General features: G+C 43.2%; 1 pseudogene; it reads left to right on the top strand.

Annotated features, from left to right (window-relative positions):
- Positions 1-3,468: 3,468 nt before the first annotated feature.
- LOC136479318 (uncharacterized) overlaps positions 3,469-12,002 on the top strand; it is a 15,189-nt pseudogene continuing 6,655 nt past the window's right edge.

The following is a 12,002-nucleotide window of genomic DNA, read 5'->3' as shown; positions in this document are numbered from 1 at the left end:
GATCACCGCCTGAGCTCCTTCGAGAGAGGCAAGCCCCGGAGCATTTTTCTCCCTAGTTTGTGATTATTAATTAATGCTTTACTTTAATTGATGCATTACATTCAGGAGTTGTTTGCAACCGTTGCTGCATTATACCTTATTTACCTTTGTTATACTATATCCTTATTACCCTGGTATCCGTAGTCGAGTCAATGCTTAGCTGGCTTAGACCGGTAGAAGTCGGGTGATTTCCTGTCACCTGCGAGCTATAGGTGGTTACCTGGATCTGCTCGGATAACTATGTAGTCATGGTATAACTAAGTGTTAATTTAAAGTTGAGACCAGACGAAGACTTACAAGGTTTTGGACTGTAGTGTTTTTCATCTGTGTCGATTAAGGACCGACCTTTGTTGGGCCTCAGGTCATATTGAACGCATGCCTTACATTTAGCTAGCCGAATAACATACCTTTCAACCACGAAGCTAGGAGATTATTTGGGCCGAGTGGATTGCCCGCAGCGCACTGTACCGAAGCAGGTGTGGCAGGACACGGGGGCGCGATGATAAGACCAAAAGGCAGTCGGTCGGCCCCCGGGTACATATGGTTCTTGGCAAACTTGAGATTTTTCATGGATAGTTGACTCGGTGACTGATACCTCACTTTAGCGGGTGATTGAGGTTTGTGTAAGGAATAAATTACCAGCTGGTTAATAATCGATTTGAATCACCATCGTTCACTGGATAGTGAACACTTGACTTGAGTTACTTCATCATAGTAATGTTGATGTAACACTTGGACAGTTATAATGGATATGACATTATGGAAGTTGTTAATGATCATTGGTTATCATTATTTGCTTAATCACATGCTTGCTCTAGTATAGGTGCAAATGTAGTCGACAGGTTAATAATAATTAACTTGACAATAATGCTTTTGGAAAGGTTCTTGAAATGCTAAAAATGCCTTTTTGCAAATGAGTCAGCTACCCTACTATAAAGCCCTTCATAATCCTTGGTGTCACTTTATTTTCGGTTATGTCGGGTAAGTCTAGCTGAGTACCTTCTCGTACTTAGGGTTTTGTTCCCACTTGTTGCAGATGGCAGATGTATTACGGCTACTATATCAACTGCCTTTATCCTACGATGGGTGATGCTTAGGACCATGGGCATGGTCATTTCTTACGTCTCATCTAATGCTTTTGTTGAAGATGATCATCAGCTGGCACTGTATTTGAACTCTGTGTGAGTGTGTGTGGTTTTGAACAAATGGCTTCCGCTACTTCTATTTGAACTCGGGTTGTAATAACTATGTTTAAACTCTGATGTACCTATGATGCGAACTTTTATGTAATATGTGATGGTGATCGCTAAACTTATTACGATCTTGGCTAGTATGTGAGTTGGTTTGAAATCCTTCGTGATTTCATGGACTACCGGGTTATACGGGCTTAAGTTTGCTAAATCGTCTGCTCTGGCGGGTAATTTTTTTACTTAATTTCGTATAATTGGTCGGTTCTATTACAGCTGGCATCAGAGCATTGTTTAGCATGTTACTATTCACAAGTGTATTTAAAACAAAAAAGCGTTTGAAAAACATGAGTTCCAAACTAAAAAGTGTGCCAGTGGTCATATCCTCTATGCCCAGTGAAGGACTCTAGGTGGCTTAATTAAGTACTGACTTGGGGTTCTTGCATCATATTTCTCTTTCGTTGCTCATACGGCGTGCTATTGTATGAGTGCCACTTGTTTGAGTGGTAGTGTATGGATCATTTGTCTCTACGCCTCGGTAAGTGTGAGTTGTGAGAGCATGATCGGATACACCGCCGATCTAGGGTGAATGCTTATATGATGCTGGAGTAATTACATGTTCTACGCATGTTTTACAAAGGTATCTCATGTGTGGGTATTCCATCCGTTGAGGCGATGCCATCAATAGGACGATGGTTCGGGTAGTTACTACCGTTGTACGCGTATCTGGGGATTCGTGTAGAGCGTGTAGATAAAAATTTACTGCTTTTATGCATTCATTGGGAATTGGGCTGAAATAAATCTTCTGCAGGTACATAACAACATTATCGTATAGAACGTATTAGATACGTATTTGAGAGATCGTTTGTAGGCCACCGAATTCGTCGCTAGAAATTATTTATTTCATAAGTTTGTGAGAACGTACGGCATGTACATACATCATATTACTTGTGCATTTCATTCATGTCATGCATTCCTCCCCTTATAAATTGATTATCTCATTTTGATAAAAGTTGTATCACCTAAAATATGTTCCCATGGGGTAATAAAAGAAATTTTGCAGTAGATGGCCCACACGAAGCAGACCGCCCGTAAGTCCACCGGAGGAAGAGCACCTCGATGTCAGTTGGCCCTGAGGGAGCACCGCACCACAGACACCTTCTTGAGTGAGTTTGGCATGCCGACCTTGCTTTGGAGAGTGCTCCATGATGTGGGGTACCCAAAGGGTCAAGAGCCAGTGTACTCTTGGAATGAGAGCCAGTTAGCAGAAGATGGACCTACAGTGGTAGAGATCATAGTTCCTGCTCTTGGTGATGCTCTAGAATGGGATGGTTGGCACTTGGAGTTTGAGGGTCGCACTCCTGTTGAGGGTGCAGAGGGAGCAGCTTTCTACATCATCAGGGACATCATGGGCAGATTTCCTAGTGAGCTTGCAGCAGCTCTAGCTGGCACCTTTTCTAGGGATGATCCTCGTGATGCTATTTGGGTTTAGCCTCAGGGAAGTGCTTTGGTCAGAGGTCCAGCTGAGGGACAGGCTAGCGACAACCATGCTATGAGTGCTATGTTTGCCGCTATCAAAGCATATCAGGGACTTGAGTGTACCTACTAGACTTTGACTGGCTTGTGTGGTGATGATAAGCTCAAGGTAAGAAAGCAGAAGAAGAAGCAGACGTGTGCTATAGCTAGTTTGCAGGAGCAGTTGGCTGATATGAGCTTACAGCGGGACCAGGCAATAGAGAGAGGTGATAGAGCTATGCAGCGGGTGCATACGTTGACTCAGGCCAACAACAATGCAGACCGCATGATTGGATAGTTGGTTCAAGAAAGGAATGAAGCCTGGAACGAGAGAGACCTTCTGCTGCAGAGGGTCGATGAGCTAGAGGAGTACAACGTCAACCTGCACGAGGAGTTTCACGCGCTCTACAATGGGGTTGGCCCATATGCTCCTCCAGACGCCGCTAGCATGGACATCGACGACAACGAGGAGGATGAGCCTATAGTTTCACCTAGGGGCGATGGTGACGTCTCCGACCCCGACGATGGCCCCGAGGAGTAGGCTAGTTGCCTTACGCTAGTGTTTAGGTCCTGTCGCGATGACCTTTATTTTGTCGGCGTGTAACCTAATGTAACTTGTTTCGAACTTATGAGACTTGGCATGTGATTGGAACTTGGCTAGTAATGCGATATCTGAACGCCTAAAAGTCCAGTGTAGGTATGCTGGCAATTCGGTTGTATGGGCGCGATGTTTGCATTTGAAGTAATTTAATTAGTGATGTTGTTTTAATTGGGATGCGATTATTGTGCCTCTATTTTATTGTATGAATTTATTCTCTCCAGTAAATTCAGTACGGCATAATTTTTCATTCACTCACAATTATTACAGCTTCACTCAATCATTACTTGTTGCTGAAATATGTAGATAACAAATACTCGCCGTACCACTTATGAGTCCGCTGAGACAGGTGGTAATGGCGCTGGGACTGATGGGAGTGGTGGAAACAACGTCAACAACAATGAGCCCCCCCATGAACTGCATTTGCCACCTCCTCCCCCGTTCACCCTAGAGGTGTTCTTCGCACAGTTGCTCGGGAGTCAGCGCAACACGGAACAATCCCAGAAGAACATGGAAGATTTTCTGCGTACCATTGCCAACAATGTTCAGCGCGGTAACAATTAGGGTGGTGGCAATGGGGTGAATCAGTACAACAACTTCAAGGATTTTATGGACACCAGGCCACCAATATTCAAGGAAGCAACAGAACCACTTGATGCTGAAGAATGGATCAACACTATGGAAGATAAATTATGTGTGTTGAGGATGACTAAGGTACTGAAAACTGAGTATGCTGCACATCAGTTGCAAGGGCCAGCGGGAATGTGGTGAAGCACCATCGCACCACCTTCCCTCCAAATGCTCAGATTACATGGAGAGAGTTCTCTGAGGCCTTTCGTGGAGTTTATATTCCATCCGGGCTGACTGAGATGAAGTTGGGAGAGTTCTTGGCATTGGATCAGGGCACCAAAAACATGATGCAATATTTGCATGCTTTCAACAACTTGTGCCGTTATGCTCCCGACATGGTTGACATCGATGCTAAGAGAATCACCAGTTTCAAGAGAGGACTCAATCCAAAGATGATGAAGCATGTGGGTACCAACACCCACGCTAGATTCAACGACTTTATCAGTGATTGTCTGAAGCAGGAAAAGAACAACAATGCCAGTACCGCAGCCAAGACTCACAAGAGAGCACTAGAAGGTGGTCCGTCTCAAGCAAGAGCACCTGCGGGAGGTCGTCCTCACTATCGTCCATCTGCACCTGGCGCTAGGTTCAGGCCACCACAATAGAGAGGTCAGAATTTCAGGGGACCATAGAAGCCTTACAAGATGGCAGTGCAGTCCAACAAGGCAGCCGCAACTACGGTACAGGTTAGTTCCAAGGGAGCTGTGGGATCTACTGGTACAGTAAGGGGACCCTGCTACAATTGTGATCAACCCGGCCACTTCTCAAGGTTCTGTCCTTATCCGCCTAAGAAGAAGCAGCAGACCTTTACTGATCGGGTGCATAGTACGACTATGGATGAGATTCCTGAGGGAGAGCCCGTAACCACTGGTAAGTTTCCTGTCAACCAACACCCTGTAGTTGTTCTATTTGATTCTGGATCATCGCATTCTTTTATGAGTCAAGCATTTGCACGGAAACATGAACAACTATGCATAGAATTGGGTTATGGTTACCGTATAAGTTCAGCGGGGGCTAATGTTTTGACCAATCAGATGGTTCGAGGGGCAACCCTTGAATTAGGTAACATAAAGTTTCGAGTGAACTTGATAGTTATGCCTAAATTAGTTCTGGATGTCATTATAGGGATGAACTGGATGAAGGATTGGGGAGCAGTTATAGATATAGGAAGTCGGGTACTTACCCTTAAGGATCCCCAGGGTGAGGGTACTTTCCAAGTACCATTGCCTCGGAGAACGGACCTTATAAGTGTGACATGTGCTACTAAAGTTATTCATATTCATCAGATTTTAGTAGTGTGTGAGTTTCTGGATGTATTTCCAGATGAGTTACCTGGTCTTCTGCCAGATAGGGATATTGAGTTTGGAATTGAGTTAATCCCCGGAACAGCTCTGATTTCAAGGAGACCCTATCGGATGCCTCTGGATGAATTAGTTGAGCTGAAGAAGCAACTAGAAGAGTTATCAGAAAAGGGGTTTATCCAGCCAAGCAAGTCTGAATGGGGATGTCCTACCTTGTTTGTGAAGAAGAAGAAAGATGGCACATTGAGAATGTGCGTGGATTATAGGCCACTTAACGCTGTAACCATCAAGAATAAGTATCCCTTGCCTCATATTGATGTTCTGTTTGACCAGTTAGCCAAGGCTAAAGTGTTCTCCAAGATAGATTTGAGATCCGGTTACCATTAGATCAAGATTAGGCCACAAGATATACTGAAAACCGCATTTTCCACCAGATACGGGTTGTATGAGTATCTTGTCATGTCCTTGGGCTTGACAAATGCTTTTGCATACTTTATGTTTTTGATGAATACAGTTTTCATGCCAGAATTGGATAAGTTTGTGGTTGTGTTCATTGATGACATTCTGGTGTACTCCGAGAACGAGAAGGATCATGAAGAGCATTTGAGAATTGTCTTGACCAGACTTAGACATCATAAGTTGTATGCTAAGTTTAGCAAGTGTGAATTTTGGTTGAAGAAAGTTCCTTTCCTTGGTCAAATTCTATCAGAAAATGGAGTTTCAGTCGATCCAAGTAAGGTGCAAGAGGTTATGGATTGGAAGGCACCGACCACAGTTCCTGAGGTTAGAAGTTTCTTAGGATTAGCTGGTTACTATCACCGTTTCATACTAGATTTCTCGAAGATTGCCAAGTCAATGACAAGTCTGCTACAGAAAGATCACAAGTTCATGTGGACAGAGGAGTGTGAAGTAGCTTTCCACACCTTACGAAAACTGTTGACCACTGCTCCTGTTCTAGCACAACCAGACATTGAGAAACCATTTGATGTGTTTTGCGACGCATCAAAAACTGGATTGGGCTGTGTTCTTATGCAAGAAGGAAGAGTCATTGCTTATGCCTCACGTTAGTTGAGAAAGCACGAGGTCAACTATCCGACACATGATCTTGAACTTGCTGCAGTTGTGCATACCCTAAAAATTTGGAGACATTATCTACTTGGTAATGTGTGCAATATTTTCACAGATCACAAGAGTCTTAAGTACATCTTTACCCAACCAGAGCTGAACATGAGACAACGAAAATGGTTAGAATTGATCAAAGATTACAACTTGAATGTGCAGTATCATCCTAGAAAGGCCAATGTAGTGGCAGATGCTTTGAGTAGAAAGTCACATTGCTTGAATGTGTAGCCATTACTTGAAGATGGGTTCGATCTGATGCATCCTGCTGTGTTACATAGTATTCAGATTAGTTGCTCTTTGGAGAGTAAGATAATAGAAGGCCAGAAAACAAACAAGGGAATATTTCACATCAAAGAGAAAATAAAAGGAGAGCCGTCTAAGCACTTTAGAGTGGATGAACAGGGCGTGTTGTGGTTTGACGACTGTCTTGTGGTTCCTAAGGATCAAGAGCTTAAGAATAAACTCATGGATGAAGCTCACCTTTCTAAGCTATCTATCCATCCAGGAAGTAGTAAGATGTATCAAGAACTGAGACCTCGTTATTGGTGGACCAAGATGAAGAAAGAAGTTACAGCCTATGTTGCCAGATGTGACACGTGTTGTAGAGTGAAAGTTATTCATATGAAACCTGCCGGTTTGTTGCAACCTTTGTCCGTACCTAGTTGGAAGTGGGATGATATAAGTATAGATTTTATCTCGGGTTTGCCCACTACTCAAAAGGGACATGATTCGATTTGGGTGATTGTGGATCATCTTACCAAGACCGCTCATTTCTTACCTGTCAAGACAGATTATCGACCACCTCAATATGCCAAGAAGTATATTGCAGAAATTGTGAGGTTGCATGGTATATCAAAGACTATAGTATCTGATAGAGGGCCACAGTTCTTGGCTCACTTTTGGGAATATTTGCACAAAGGCTTGGGAACTAGTTTGATTCGTAGTACTGCTTATCATCCTTAGACAAATGGTCAGACTGAATGAGTTAATGTTGTTCTAGAGGATATGTTAAGAGCCTATGTGTTGTCTTCTAGGGGTTCATGGGAGTCATGGTTACCTTTAGCTGAGTTTGCTTATAATAACAGTTATCAAGAAAGCATCAAGATGGCTCCATTCGAAGCTTTGTATGGCAGAAAATGTAGAACACCACTGAATTAGGTCAAGCCAGGAGAAAGAAGGTATTATGGTATTGACTTTATAGAAGAGGCCGAGAAGAAAGTTCATATTATTCAACAAAATATGAAGGCGGCCCAATCACGTCAGAAAAGTTATGCAGATAGAAGGAGACCCCTTGTGTTTAAAGTTGGTGACTATGTTTATCTGAAGGTCACGCCAATGAAGAAGAAATGGTTTGGAGTCTAAAGAAAGCTTGCTGCTAGATTCGTAGGACCATACAAGATCTTGGAAAGAAGAGGTCCAGTAGCTTATAAGTTAGAGTTACCTGAGACAATGAGTACCGTCTTCCCAGTTTTCCATGTATCACAACTCAAGAAGTGTTTGCGTGTTCCGGAGGAAAGAATAGAACCTCGAGGCATCAAACTCAAATCAGATTTGGTGTATCATGAGCAACCGGTCCATGTTTTAGACACTAAAGAACGTGCTACTCAGAATAGTATGGTGAAAACATACAAGGGAGAATATCTACAAAAAGCTTAAGAAGATTTTTATAACAAATGGTTCGTAACCCAAATCTCGGGACGAGATTTTTTATATGGGGGGAGGGCTGTAACACCCCGGTGTCATGCAAGCATTTAGGCACTGCAAATCATGCATATTATGCATCATCAAGCATCCTAATCATACATGCCTAATCATGTAAATAATAACTGAAACAATGCTTTGAAATATATGAAACATGCTCGTGAAACATGAATGTTGCATACACTTGTTTAGAGTTATTTTTACCCTAATTATGCTTGCTAGGCTAATAAAACATGTTTGGCCATAATTGTAAATCATCTAGAATTATTTAGCACAATTTTTGGAGCAAAGTTTGTATTCAAACTTTTGACAAAATATGCTTTTGAAATTATTATTGAAAATGGTCAACAATCCTCACTATTTAGCTTTTACTTCCCAATTCAAAATCTATGCAAAATTTTTAGTTGGTCCCTAAAGCAAAGTTGTAGAGGATTAAATTCTAAGCAACTTTTATTTTTGGGCCATTTTCAAAAGAAGTTATTTTCTTGCTCAAAATGGTACTTAAAACTGATATTTGAAAATTCATTGAAAATGGAATTTGAAAATGCTTATCTCATTTAATGGGTCGCCGCCTCACTTCTGGCCCATCAGCCGAAGCCGGCCCAGCGCTCCTCACCATGCCTATGACCGTGCCCGCGCCTTCGCCTCGGCCCAGCTCACTCGCCATGGCCCAGCCCACGCCCGCACGCTGTCTTCTCCCTCCCCCTCGCGCGCGCGGACGCGTCCGACCACGTCAGGCATGCCGCGCCACGTGGCGAACGCATGCCGGCGACGTCGGCCAGGTGGCATCCCGTGGCCCCTGCGAGCACGTGCCTCACCCATTTTCAAGCCACAGCAGCTCCGCTTCTCCCAGCATTCCCCATTTTTCCTCTCCCGCGCTGCATCTCTCCCTCGCCCCGCACCGAGCTCTGCTCGCGCCGCCCTCGCCACAGCAGCTCCACCGGCGAAATTGGCCACCGGTGGTCCACCATCGCCCACAATCATGCACACATCACTCCGCCTTGCTCTCCGACACCCGGTGCTCGCTGCAGGGTCACCGTTTGAGCAAGGTAAAGCCACCTTGAGCGGTTTCGCCGCCGTCAGTCATGGCGCCGCCGCACTTGACCTCACCGTGGAAAGGGTTTCCCTGTTCCTTCTCTATCCCCTTGAGTCACCTTCTCGTGTTCGCCATCTTCTCATGTACCCAGTGCGCGCTCCTTCTTGCCCGATTGTTGCCGGCAACGGCCATCGGCCCGCTAGCAGCTGTCGTGCTGCCATGGTGCCTGGAACGCCGGCGTGGCGTGGCCGTCTCCCCTCGGCCCTTTGCTGGGCCAGGTCGGCCTTGGGACGGAGCCCTGAGCCGGGCCGTCGCTCCTTTCCCTCCGCTCGGTTACTCAGGCCGAAAGCGACCGTGGCCAGTCGTTCTCGTGGGCCGGCCCAGTAGTAATAGGAAAGATGTTTTCGGTTTTTCTTTTATTATTTGGGAAGAGAAATACTTTAGAAAATGTTTGTGTACTCATTTTTGCTCCAAAAATGGTGAAATAAATTTTGTTGTGATCCTCATGACTAGATCTAGGGTTTAAAAATATTGCATGTCAGTTTGGTGATACTTTTCTGTGGAGTTTTATTTAATCATTGAAATTGTTGTTTTCTTGAGAAAGGCATAATAAATCATAGAAAGATTTGAAAAATATGATTTCAAGTTTGTTACTCTTCTTGTGTAATGTACTTTCTAGGAAAAATATATGCCATGCATGTATTGTAGAAAAATTATGAGGTGTAGTTCAAGTGCCTTTAATGGCTGATTTTTGTTATTTTTGCTAGAGAGCAAAATTTGTATAAAACATGCATGTGATAATTTTTGTACAGTGATTATTTACTATTTAGAACCTAGGAAAAATACTAAATCTGTTGTTTGACACTTTTCATAATACAAAGTATTTTCATGCTCATATTTAGGTCCAAGCTTGTCATTTTTGTGTAGGCTATTCCACTTATCCAAATGCCATAAAAATTTGATGGTAGACTACTTAGGGCAGTACTATGATATGGTAATTTTCTAAGATTTTTCTATGCTATAAAAATAGATGTTGCTATTCAAACCTATTATTAATTAGGGTTTAATCAAATGTTGCTTTATGCATGATTAAGAAATTAGTGAATCTTTGGTGTATCTTTGAAGCATTTAATGAGATGTGTTGACTTAGCATATTAGTAGTAGAAGAGAATGCAGTAGATGACATGTGCTTGTAGTACATGTTCTTGGATGATGTTGACTACCTTGCATGCGAGCATATTCATTGTGTTCATTTCATCTGATGCACCTTTTGCATAAACACTTACGCACCTGCATCATACAGGATCACAAACCGAGAGCCCGGTCATCATACCTGAGGAGCCCGAGGTGCAGCCGTAGGAAGTGACCGAAGTAGATGAGGAGGACATTGAGGAACTTCTGGAGTGCCCCGATCACCGCCCGAGCTCCTTCGAGAGAGGCAAGCCCCGGAGCATTTTTCTCCCCAGTTTGCGATTATTAATTAATGCTTTACTTTAATTGATGCATTACGTTCAGGAGTTGTTTGCAACCATTGCTGCATTATACCTTGTTTACCTTTGTTATACTATATCCTTGTTACCCTGGTATCCATAGTCGAGTCAATGCTTAGCTGGCTTAGACCGGTAGAAGTCAGGTGATTTCCTGTCACCTGCGAGCTATAGTTGGTTACCTAGATATGCTCGGATAACTATGTAGTCATGGTATAACTAAGTGTTAATTTGAAGTTGAGACCGGACAGAGACTTACAAGGTTTTGGACTATAGTGTTTTCCGTCTGTGTCGATTAAGGACCGACCATTATTGGGCCTTAGGTCATATTGAACGCATGCCTTACATTTAGGTGGCTGAATAACGTACCTTTTGACCGCGAAGCTAGGAGATTATTTGGGCCGAGTGGATTGCCTGCAGCGCACTATACTAGAGCAGGTGTGGTAGGACACGGGGGCACGATGATAAGACCAAAAGGCAGTCGATCAGCCCTTGGGTACATGTGGTTCCTGGCAAACTCGAGATTTTCCTGGATAGTTGACTTAGTGATCGATACCTCACTTTAGCGGGTGAGTGAGGTTTGTGTAAGGAATAAATTATCAGCTGGTTAATAATCGATTCGAATCACCATCGTTCATTGGATAGTGAACACTTGACTTGAGTTACTTCATCGTAGTAATGTTGATGGAACACTTGGACAGTTATAATGGATATGACATTATAGAAGTTGTTAATGATCATTGGTTATCATTATTTGCTTAATCACATGCTTGCTCTAGTATAGGTGCAAATGTAGTCGACAGGTTAATAATAATTAACTTGACAATAATGCTTTTGGAAAGGTTCTTGAAATGCTAAAAATGCCTTTTTGCAAATGAGTCAGCTACCCTACTATAAAGCCCTTCATAATCCTTGGTGTCACTTTATTTTCGGTTATGTCGAGTAAGTCTAGCTGAGTACCTTCTCGTACTCAGGGTTTTGTTCCCACTTGTTGCAGATGGGCAGATGTATTACGGCTACTGTATCAACTGCCTTTATCCTGCGATGGGTGATGCTTAGGACTATGGGCATGGTCATTCCTTACATCTCATCTAATGCTTTTGTTGGAAATGATCATCAGCTGGCACTGTATTTGAACTCCGTGTGAGTGTGTGTGGTTTTGAACAAATGGCTTCCGCTACTTCTATTTGAACTCGGGTTGTAATAACTATGTTTAAACTCCGATGTACCTGTGATGCGAACTTTTATGTAATATGTGATGGTGACCGCTAAACTTATTACAATCTTGGCTGGTATGTGAGTTGGTTTGAAATCCTTCGTGATTTCACGGACTACCAGGTTATACGGGCTTAAGTTTGCTAAATCGTCTACTCTAGCGGATGATTT

The sequence above is a fragment of the Miscanthus floridulus genome, chromosome 9, assembly GCF_019320115.1.
Source record: "Miscanthus floridulus cultivar M001 chromosome 9, ASM1932011v1, whole genome shotgun sequence".
NCBI classification, from domain to species: domain Eukaryota; kingdom Viridiplantae; phylum Streptophyta; class Magnoliopsida; order Poales; family Poaceae; genus Miscanthus; species Miscanthus floridulus.
Note: the sequence above shows the minus strand (reverse complement) of the source record. Positions and strands in the feature narration are given on the sequence as shown.